Here is an 11336-nt window from a genome sequence, read left to right as displayed (position 1 = left end):
TTGATTTCTAAAAAACTGGACTTTCGGAACAGCCTTGCACCTCGGAGTAAAATTGTCATAAAAGGCGGCACCAATGTTCTTTTGACCCAAAACCGGTGGCATTGGACAGAGGACAGAGAGAGCTTTAATTTGATTCAAGATTCATTAAATTTTGATTTCTGAGCAGAGAGTTATGCCACTTTTACTGCGGGTTTTACTCCAGCTCGAAGAAAAAGAAATAATTAAAGCTTGATCATTTTTAGGTGCGCAAAAGAATCGAGTGTAACGGAACGTTTTATGAAGGTTGTTAAAGCTTTTATTTTTGTTTTATTAGGAAGATAATAACATGATATAAAATAAATAAGAACATGCATAAAACGATTCATGTAGATAAAAGAAACTAGTAAGACAAGAAAACTAGTCACAAAAAATTTACTCGAAATTTTCTCAAACTTTTAAAACACGTTTTTCAATATAAAAAATTAAAAACTTTTAGAACTGATTCTAATGTGTTTTAATAACATCCCAAACTCATAGAAAATCAACATGATTTTTAATTTAAAGGCATGAGCAATAAATTAAAAAAAAATCTAAGAAAACAATTCTAACTTGTCACAAAATTAGTAAACTTTCGAAAACGATTTTCAAGCTCATATTTTTAAATACATGTACATGCATATCTTTGACCATAGCTCTGATACCATTTGTTGGAATTGATCTAGGATTTAAGAAAAAGTTTAACGCTTCGTTAAGCGGTGGAATTTTAAAAAATTTCTTTTTCAAGTAAAAACAGTTTTTACTAACCTAGATAAAGTGCAAGCACATGTAAATAAAACTAATATGAGCATAATAAATTTACTAACCTCTTTAGAAGCTTGAACGCTGATGAGCTTTCGGAAGGTTGAAAACGTTCGTCTCCCTCGCAGCACGTCTCTCTTTCTTTCCTCGGTGACTCGAGCAACCACGAAAGTTTCTATCACTAAATCACTCGAAATAAAAGGAATTAGTGTGTGGGCACTTTTAAACACTACGACTTAAGAACGAGTCTTGAAGTCGCAGAGCTAAAATCTAGGTCAAATGAGGACCTAGGTGCCAAAACAATAAAACGAAATTGAATAGAGAGAGAGAGAGAGAGGATCGGCCAAGCTAGAGAGAGAAGCTCTCAAATCTCTAGAACTTGGGATGAATGAAATGTGAAGAAAGGGGCTCCTATTTATAGGAGAGGTCTCACCTTCATTAAGGTAGTTTCCTCTTCTATAGAATATCACATATTCATGAGCTAATATTGCCCATTTCCCCTTTGATTCACTCGGCCAAAGGTGCCTTCTAGAAGGCTTGGATTTGTTTCCTTTTTTGTTCATTGCCTTGCCTTGACTCTACTTGGCCGATTACCCTCATTCCTCTTCGAGGAAATTTGTTTCCTCTTTTTCTTTTGGCAAGTATCTTGATACATTTATGCACAAAATATTCTCTCTTTCTCTTGGGTATTTGGGTGCCTATCCTCATTCTAGAAAGGCCTTCTAGAAGCTTTTCCATTTGTTCATGACAACATGAAAAATGCCCATTAAGAATTTTCAATAAAATTCTTATGAAATGAAATTAATCCACAAGGCCCAATAAGACTAATATTGGCCGAGTGAAACATGTCATTATATGACCTTGTCAAAAAATTTATTGACATTCATTTCATCCTATGTCTCAAAAGACAAAAATACCCTTTTGACAATTTTCGTTCTTGTTTTGACTTAGCTTCTAGTTTAACTATTCCTACTCGATGTGATTCGTTACAGTGACCTCATGTATCCAAATGAACAAAGCTTGAGCTAAATACTTGGACTCAAAAGTTCACAAACCTTTTCCAAGTTTAGTTTAATGTCAAATGACTCCACTAGAGAGTTGACACTGAAAATCTCTCTGTTCAAATGAATTTATTTTCTACTCAAGAATTCAACCTAATTGTAATGAGCGGATCCACAGAATATTATGAGTGTTTACCCTTCATGAATATCATCAGCTAGTTGGAATTTACAAAATTACCATTTTACCCTTCTAGCTGTTGTTTCCTCAACTCCTTTGTCACTTGTGAATAAGTTAGAAACAATGTATTGACGAGGAGCTAAAAAGACACATTGTTTCATCCCTAAGAGTCAAGACTCAATTTTGACACTGGCCAGTTCATTTATTCACACTCCAAGTAACAAAGCATGAGGTGATATACATTGCATTTCAGCAATCTTGTACATGAATTCCATATCTATGAGATCTTCACAAAGTTACTCATGACATTCTCACAACTTAGTACTTCACCAATAGGCCTTGTTTAGAATCACATAGTGAGTTCGAACTCTGACTTATTCAAATGAGAATACTAAGGTGTGAAATGCCATGTCTCATTTCAGGATTAAGGTAAGCACGATGCAATTCATACGTAGTGCACTGGTCAATTCAGTACCTTCGGAAGATGAGAGGTATAACCCGCAACTATTTTTCAAAGATACCTAGAAGAACTATAGAATCTCCAACTCTCAATGCCTCATAACCAGACATTATAGATTCTTCTAACAATCATACTGGGGTCAATAGTCCTTTGACCCTTAGATTGCGAATATATCGTTTTAAGCAAACTACGAAGAGTTTGTTCATGCAAATCTACATTTGTCTCTTCCTAAGTTATTTAGTTTGTTTATGGACTAAAGACTAATGTTTTATCATAAAGCTTCAAACAGACACGGAAGAATGAGTGAACGTTTCAACTTTTTATTAATGAATAAGAAGTTACAAGCAAGAGTCACTACTACAAAACTAGGATTCTACAACGCTTAAAAACAGTTGTAGAATGATTCTACAACGCTTCTCAAGCGTTGTAGAATCCTGCGTTGTAGATGCTTCTACAACGCTTAAAAATCCGTTGTAGAATCCAACAGCTTTCTACAACGGTTTGAATCCATTGTGTAATTTTTAAATATTTTCAACCATCTCGCCGCGGCGAAGTATATTTCTTGGCGCGGCGAGATATTCTACAACGGATCTTCAATCCGTTGTAGAATCATTTCGCCGCGGCGAACATTATACTTCGCCGCGGCGAGTTGTTTGCCGCGGTGAAGTACGTTCCGCGCCGCGTCTACAACATTCTACAACAGATTGTCAAACCGTTGTAGAATCATGTCGCCGCGGCGGGAATTATACTTAGCCGCGGCGAGATTCTCTCCGCGGCGACGTAGGTTTTGCGCCGCAGTGAGGGGATTCTACAACGGATAAAAATCCGTTGTAGAAGCTTTCTGATTATTTTTTTAAAAACACGCCGCGGCGACGTTGTAGCTTAGCCGCGGCGTGGTGTATATCGCCGCGGCAAAACCAAAACATCGCTGCGGCGAAGTTTTGATGTATGAATAATGTGCTCTCGGTATCTTTTTTGCCGCGGAGACTCTATTTTTCGCCGCGGAAAACGTTATTCGCCGCGGCGAAATGTCTAAGTCGCCGCGGCGAAGGCTTCATTTTGAAGCCGAAATCATTTTTTACACGAACTAAAACCCGGTGAAAAAAATATGGCACCTGAAAATAACCTTCAATCCAAAAAATAATATCTACATCTTCAAAACATTCAAAAGAAATATTTACATCCAAAATTGAATACAAAAACTAACTAATCATCACAATGAATAAATGTTTGTACATAAGTTACCATTCTTCCCTAAGTCTCTCTAAATCCTCTTTTGTATAGTTTTTCTTACTTTCTAATTTTCCTACACCTCCTACGACTATATCGCACATATACGAAATAACAAAATACCCGCATTCCGTTTTTCCGATTTGTATCGGAGCGTTCCAAGCCTTGATGTACGTTGACTGTCCGTTATTATGGGCGTTTTGGTGCTCGGGCTTGAAATCCACAAAAACCCTATAACACGGAAATCATAAGAGAAAAAACCTCTACAATGATTTATAATAAAAAATAGTTTAAAAAATCAAAATATTACCTTTTTATCAATCGAGTTAAATCGATTGGAATTTTATTTCTTAATGGGTCGAAAAACATAGCACTATCTCTCCAAGGGTCGAGGACAACAAGCATCCAATATGCACCTTTATTATACGGCATCAAAGCTAGTTCACCAAATTTGCATTTTCGTACTATGTTTCCAACGTCCTTGACTCGTTTTGATTAATAAACGTCCTCGTCGTTGTTTTCGATGTACGAACTTAAGCCCGGATTTATAAAACAATAGTCTCGACTCTTCTTCGCCTTTTCTAGCCTCGAGCGTAGATAGCTATGACAAACAAGTATTTGATTGATCAAAACACTAAATATTGAATATTTATATTAAAAACACATATAAAGAAAACACTTACTCCATATAGACCGTTATGCTCCCCTGTTGGAATCGATCTAGGGTTTAAGAATATAATTAACGCTTCGGTAAGCGGCGGAATTTTAAAAATTTTCTTTTACAAGTAAAAACGGTTTTTTACTAACCTAGACAAAAGAGCAAGTACACGTAATTAAAAACTATTATGAGCTAAGAAGTTTACTAACCTTTCTTGAAGCTTGATCCTTGAGAAGCTCTTAGAAAGTTGCAACGCTCGTCTCCCCTCGCAGCACGTCTCTCTTTCTTTCCTCGGCACCTCGAGCAACCACGAAAGTTTCTATCACTAAATCACTCGAAATAAAGGAATCAGTGAGTGGGCACTTTTAAACGCTACGACTTAAGAACGAGTTTTGAAGTCGCAGAGCTAAACACTAGGTCAAATGAGGACCTAGGTGCCAAAACAATAAAACGAAATTGACTAGAGAGAGAGGAGAGGGGCGACCACAATGTCTACAGAGAGAGTCTCTCAATCTCTAACTTGTGTGGAATGAATGAAAAGTGTGGAATGAGGCTCCTATTTATAGGAGAGGTCTCACCTTCAATAAGGTAGTTTCCTCTTCTATAGAATATCACATATTCATGAGCCAATTTCCCTTTTCCTTCATAGAGGTGCACGTCCAAGACAAAACAAGTAAGTCCTTGGATTTGTTTCCTCTTTTATTTGCTTCTCTCTTGACCATATTTGGGCGCCCACCATGTTTCCTCTTAGGGAAAATTTGTTTCCTCTTTTTCTTTTGGCAAGTATCTTGATACATTTATGCACAAAATATTCTCTCTTCCTATGGGTATTATGGGCGCCTATCACCTTCTAAAAAGGGCTTCTAGAAGCTTTTCCATTTTGTTCATGACAACATGAAAAAGGCCCATTAAGAATTTTCAATAAAATTCTTATGAAATGAAATTAATCCACAAGGCCAAATTAATCATATTATGGCCGAGTGTTACTTGTCATCAAATGACCATGTCAAAAAATTTATCTACATTCATTTCATCCTATGTCTCAAAAGACAAAAATACCCTTTTGACAATTTTCGTTCTTGTTTTGACTTAGCTTCCAGTTTAACTATTCCTACTCGATGTGATTCGTGACAGTGACCTCATGGACCCAAATGAACAAACCTTGAGCTAAACACTTGGACTCAAAAGTTCACAAACCTTTTCCAAGTTTAGCTTAATGCCAACTGACTCCACTAAAGAGTTGACACTGAAAATCTCTCGGTTCAAATGAATTTATTTTCTACTCAAGAATTCAACCTAATTATGATGAGCGGATCCACTGAATATTATCTATGTTTACCCTTCATGAATGTCATCAGCTAGTCGGGATTTACTAAATTACCATTTTACCCTTCTAGCTGTTATTTCCTCAACTCCTTTGTCGCTTGTGAATAAGTTAGAAACAATGTATTGACGAAGAGCTAACAAGTCACATTATTTCATCCAAAAGAGTCAGGACTCAATTTGGACACTGGCCAGTTCATTTATTCACACTCCAAGTAACAAAGCATGAGGTGACATACATTGCATTTCAGCAATCTTGTACATGAATTCCATATCTATGAGAACTTCACAAAGTTACTCATGACATTCTCACGACTTAGTATTTCACCAATAGGCCCTGTTCGGAATCACATAGTGAGTCCGAACTCTGACTTTCTCAAATGAGAATACTAAGCTGTGAAATGGCATGTCTCATTTCAGGATTAAGATAAGCATGATGCAATTCATACGTAGTGACTTCGAGACATAAGAGGTTAAATGGTTTGTTCTTATCTTGTCTCTAGAAGTGCACTGGTCAATTCAGTACCTTCGGAAGATACCTAGAAGAACTATAGAGTCTCCAACTCTCAATGCCTCATAACCAGACATTATAGATTCTTCTAACAATCATACTGAGGTCAATAGTCCTTTGACCCTAAGATTGCGAATATATCGTTTTAAGCAAACTACGAAGAGTTTGTTCATGCAAATCTACATTTGTCTCTTCGTAAGTTGTTAAGTTTGTTTATGGACTAAAAGACTAAGGTTTTATCATAAAGCTTCAAACAAAGACAGAATGAATGAACGTTTCAACTTTATTATTAAATGAATAGGCAATTACAAGCAAGAGTCTTCATGAGACTTTATTACATCAAATGTACAAAATAAAGACTACAACTCTTCTTGTGGGCACCATTGACAACATCCCCGCGCCAATTTCCAAGTATTGCAAAAAGTCGGAAACATCTTCAAATGACACCGGAATCGGGATAGCCGCGAGACTTGGACTAACATTGACCATAATCACATCCCCTTCCGGTAACATAACTTTGTTGGCATGTTGAGCGAGCAATCGAAACTTTGGATTAATCATCTTGTACGGAATCTTCTTAGCATCATCGATGCTAGGTCCACTCTCAAAACTGAGCTTTGAGAGTTGTTTGACAACCGGACCGCGACTCTCTATTCCCGTGTCCATTTCGATCAATCTCTTTGGCCACGAGACAAATCCTCCTATGGCATCTTCAATGGTTTTAGCTTCTTCGGTGGGAATTGGAAATTTTGCTTTTTTAATCAAAACCCCCAAAACGGTCACACGTACATTCCCTTCCTTCAAAGGTAAAGAGTGAACTACGCTCCCATTTAAGTATGCTCCCCCATTTGCAACATGAATCATGCCTCCTTTCACAACATCATCTATGAAAGAAGACACTCGACGCTTTCATCCGAAGTCGGTGTCACCGGGGTGGTTGGATTCAATGAGCAACTAGCACGAACACTATTGGGTTTTTCCACAACAATAGGATCGATCTTCGGACGATCATCAACAATGATAGGATCGATCTTCGGACGATCATCAACATCGTCGTGTTCTAAGCGAATCAAGAATATTATCAATAACTTAATACCAAAACATTTATCTTTATTAATAAATAGATAAAAAAAAAAATTAAACATACCTAAAGAGACTGCTTCATTGACGTGTTCTTCACATTTTCCATCTCTTTATCATCAACAACCTTCGCGTTGAGATTCTCTTCCACTTGCTCGACACTAGGCGACTCGACATTAATGCTACCATTTCCACCGAAGGCCTTCATCACCAAAGACTTTAACTCGCTCATTTCCCGATGCATCTTCATTACTTCTTCGTTGGGCGTCGGAGGAACAAAGTACTTAAAACGCGACGTGTGTTTGGATTGACCGCAAACTCGCGACGTTCCCAAAGCGTCTTGCAAAACACTCTTTCCCGATTCCGGCAACCATGTCCCTTGTGATGCTTGTTGTGATAACGTTTTCTACACATAAAATTATTTGAAAATAAAATTACAAGGTTAATTGTTATAACAAAGGTAAAGAACTTATGATTTTTTCTCCCATCAATTTGTCTTTCTCATCCTTGTAGTTATCTACGTCTTTCATTCGTGAGTCAATCCAAAGTTCCTCTTTCGTAGGCCATTCCCTCGTTTCGTCATGCTAGTAAGAAGTAATTATATAATAAATTAAAAAGTAATTGCAACATTTGGAATAACTAAAAGAAAAAAATGAATCTAACCTTTTCTTGATCAAGCTTTCGATATCCATTTCGGCCAGTTCAAGATTTGTACACACTTTTTCCGATATTTTATTTCCCATGTTCCGATGTTTGTTTGAACATTTCGGTTCGTCTATACTCAACAAATGCTATCCAATCTTCTTCGGTGATACTTGTATAGAATTTCAAAATACAAGCCGGTCTCTTTAAGGCGATTGTTTCGTTGATTATGTCTTTGAGTAGATCGTTGTATATCTCATGACGAAATAACCTTGCCTCCGACTCTCATAAGGCAATCGTGTTTTTGTTCGATAGGAATCGTAAATCCTTCTTGCATTTCGTTCCGAATCCGTTCTTTAATTTGGGCGTTGTCTTTACATCTCCAATCACGCATCGAAAGTGGAACGTGTTCTCGTGCTAACACGCCAAAGTAACTCGACTACTCATCACCCTCTTTACCGATTGGTTGCCCATTATCATCAAATTGTACCGGGATTTTTTTACCAAGTGTTTTAGCCTTATTAACCCGACCCATAAGAGTGTTTCTTCGTTTTCCTTGTTCATCGGAGTTAAGCGCTAGTTGTCTTCTAATTTTTCTTTTACCACTACCGTTAGAAGTAGTAGTAGTGGACGATATGGAATCTAATATACAAAATTCAAAACATAATCTCAATTTCTAACTCAAATCCAATCTGATTCCAACTCAAATACAACTTCAAATCAATATCAAACTCAAATACAACGAATTCAAATCCAATATACTAAAATCCAATACAAATTCTTCCTAACTTCAAATAAATACCAAATTCTAACTAAATAATAACATAAATCAAATTAAATTCAAAACAAGTTGGGAAATAACATACCCGGTGAAGGCGAGGACGTGGCGAGCGAGAGGCGAGGTGGAGCGGGGCGGGGGCGAGGTGGAGGCGGGGCTGAGCGATGTGGAGGCGGGGCAGGGGCGAGGTGGAGGCGGGGCTGGACGAGGTGGAGGCGGGGCTGGGTGATGTGGAGGCGGGGCTGGGCGAGGTGGGGCTGGGCGAGGTGGGGCTGGGCGAGGTGGAGGCGGGGCTGGGCGAGGTGGAGGTGGGGCTGGGCGATGTAGAGGCGGGGCTGGGCGATGAGGAGGCGGGGCTGGGCGAGGTGGAGGCGGGGCAGGGGCGAGGTGGAGGCGGGGCTGGGCGATGTGGAGGCGGGGCAGGGGCGAGGTGGAGGCTGGGCGGGGTCAAGGCGGAGGCAATGAGTGAAGGTGAGGACCGGAGAGAGAGGGGCGGGGAAAAAAGAGTATGAGGACCGGAGAGAGAGGGGCGGCGAGAAAAGAGGGTGGTGGCCGGAGAGAAAGCGACGGAGAGAAGAGAGAGAGGGGCGGAGAGAGAGAGACGGCGAGAAAGAGGAGTAGAGAGAGAAGAAGAATAAGAGAGGAGTAGAGTAGTCTTAGAAATGAAACAATGAAAAAAAACGCTTAAGTCTGAAAAAATAGGCGGGACGTTTGAAAAAAATGAAAATTTTTGGTTTTAAAACGCTTCTACAACGCTTATTATAAGCGTTGTAGAAACCTCGCCGCGGCGACGTGTAATTCCCGCCGCGGCGAGATGTTTCTACAACGCTTATAATAACCGTTGTAGAAGTCTCGCCGCGGCGACGATGTAATTTTGCCGCGGCGAGGCAAACCCAGAAAAGTGACGCTGAGGCGAGAAATACTCCTAGCCGCGGCGAGTACAGAATTCCTAAACCTAAACGTCCTCGCCGCGGCGACGTGTAATTTCCGCCGCGGCGAGTTGTTTCTACAACGCCTTTAACATCCGTTGTAGAAGTCTCGCCGCGGCGACGATGTAATTTCGCCGCGGCGACTCAAACCAAGAAAACTTACGCCGCGGCGAGAAATATTCCTAGCCGCGGCGAGAACAGAATTTCAAAATTGCATCCTCTCGGTAAGTTTCGCGCCGCGGCGAAATGTATTTCCCGCCGCGGCGAACATATCTTGCCACGGCGAGATGGGTACAGTGCCGCGGCGAGATCATAATCTCAAACATGCATCCTCTCGGTAAGTTATTCGCCGCGGCGAAATGTATTTCCCGCCGCGGCGACTAAACATCGCCGCGGCGAAGTTTATACATCGCCGCGGCGGGAATTTACTGGTTGGACGTCGCCGCGGCGAGTTGTTTCTACAACGCTTATAATAATCGTTGTAGAAAGTCCTCGCCGCGGCGAAGTCATATTCGAGCCGCGGCGAGAAACACGAGGATGATGTTATATATTCTCATTTCTCTTTTTTTTTCACTTAGAACTCTCATAACCTCTCTCGAAAAAGATTTCAAGCACCTTTTCAACTCATTCTACTCTGTCCTCATTTACAAGTCTCATCTACACATCCAAATCTAGTAAGTTCTTCTTTAATTTGCTCCAAATGTTGTTCTCTTGTTAGTTTACTAATTAGAATGAGTTTTTTTTTTTTATATAATTAGGGTTTTCTATGAAGATGAGAAAGTGGATGTGGGAGAATAGATTAAACGAGATATATCGTAAAGGTGTAGATGAGTTTTGTGATTTTGTTAGAGAGAACATGGTAGATGTGATATCTATGCGTTGTCCTTGTATTCAATGTGGAAATCATAGACATTTTTCGATTGATGTCGTTCGGACCCATTTGTTTGTATATGGAATAATGACCTCGTATCAAAGATGGTACTACCATGGTGAGGTTTTTTCGTTCTATGGTAAACGAGGATAACAATGATGTTGAATATGATATTGATGATATGTGCAGAATGATGAACGATTTGGAGGATGATTTTGTTGAGCGACCGGAATTGTTTGAGTCCATGATGAATGATGCGGAGACACCATTATATGAAGGGTGTACAAGCTTTTCGAAGTTGTCGTTTCTAGTTACATTATTTCATTTAAAGGCGTCGGGCGGTTGGACAAACACTAGTTTTACTCTATTGTTGGAAACACTAAAAGAAGCATTTCCGGAAGATAATAAAGTTCCTTCAAGTATGTATGAAGCGAAGAAGACTTTGGGCACATTAGGCATGAAGTACGAGAAATTTCATGCGTGCCCAAATGATTGTGTTTTATATAGACATGAGTATGAAGATCTGAATGAATGTCCGACGTGCAAAGAGTCAAGGTGGAAGAAGGGTAAAATTCCATGTAATGGGGTTAAAGGAGTTCCAGTCAAGGTACGTACATTTTCATTATTTGATTAAGAAATACATGTAGCTCATATTCATTATTAATTATTGAATTTCTTTAAATATATTTCAGTCATTATGGTACATTCCTCCAATGCTGCGCTTCCGTCGAATGTTTAATAGTGTCAAACACGCGAAGAACATGGTTTGGCACTCCGAAAAGCGTATCGATGATGGTATGTTGAGACATCCTGCTGATGCTTCACAATGGAAATCCTTCGATTTAGAGTATAAGGATTTCAGTGGTAATACTCGAAATTTGCGCCTTGGTCTGGCGTC

This window comes from Urtica dioica, chromosome 8, assembly GCF_054948205.1.
Source record: "Urtica dioica subsp. dioica isolate 48M chromosome 8, U.dioica_male_clone48M_v1_H2, whole genome shotgun sequence".
Taxonomy (NCBI): Eukaryota; Viridiplantae; Streptophyta; class Magnoliopsida; order Rosales; family Urticaceae; genus Urtica; species Urtica dioica.
The sequence above is the reverse complement of the archived record's forward strand: the minus strand, read 5'-3'. Positions refer to the sequence as shown.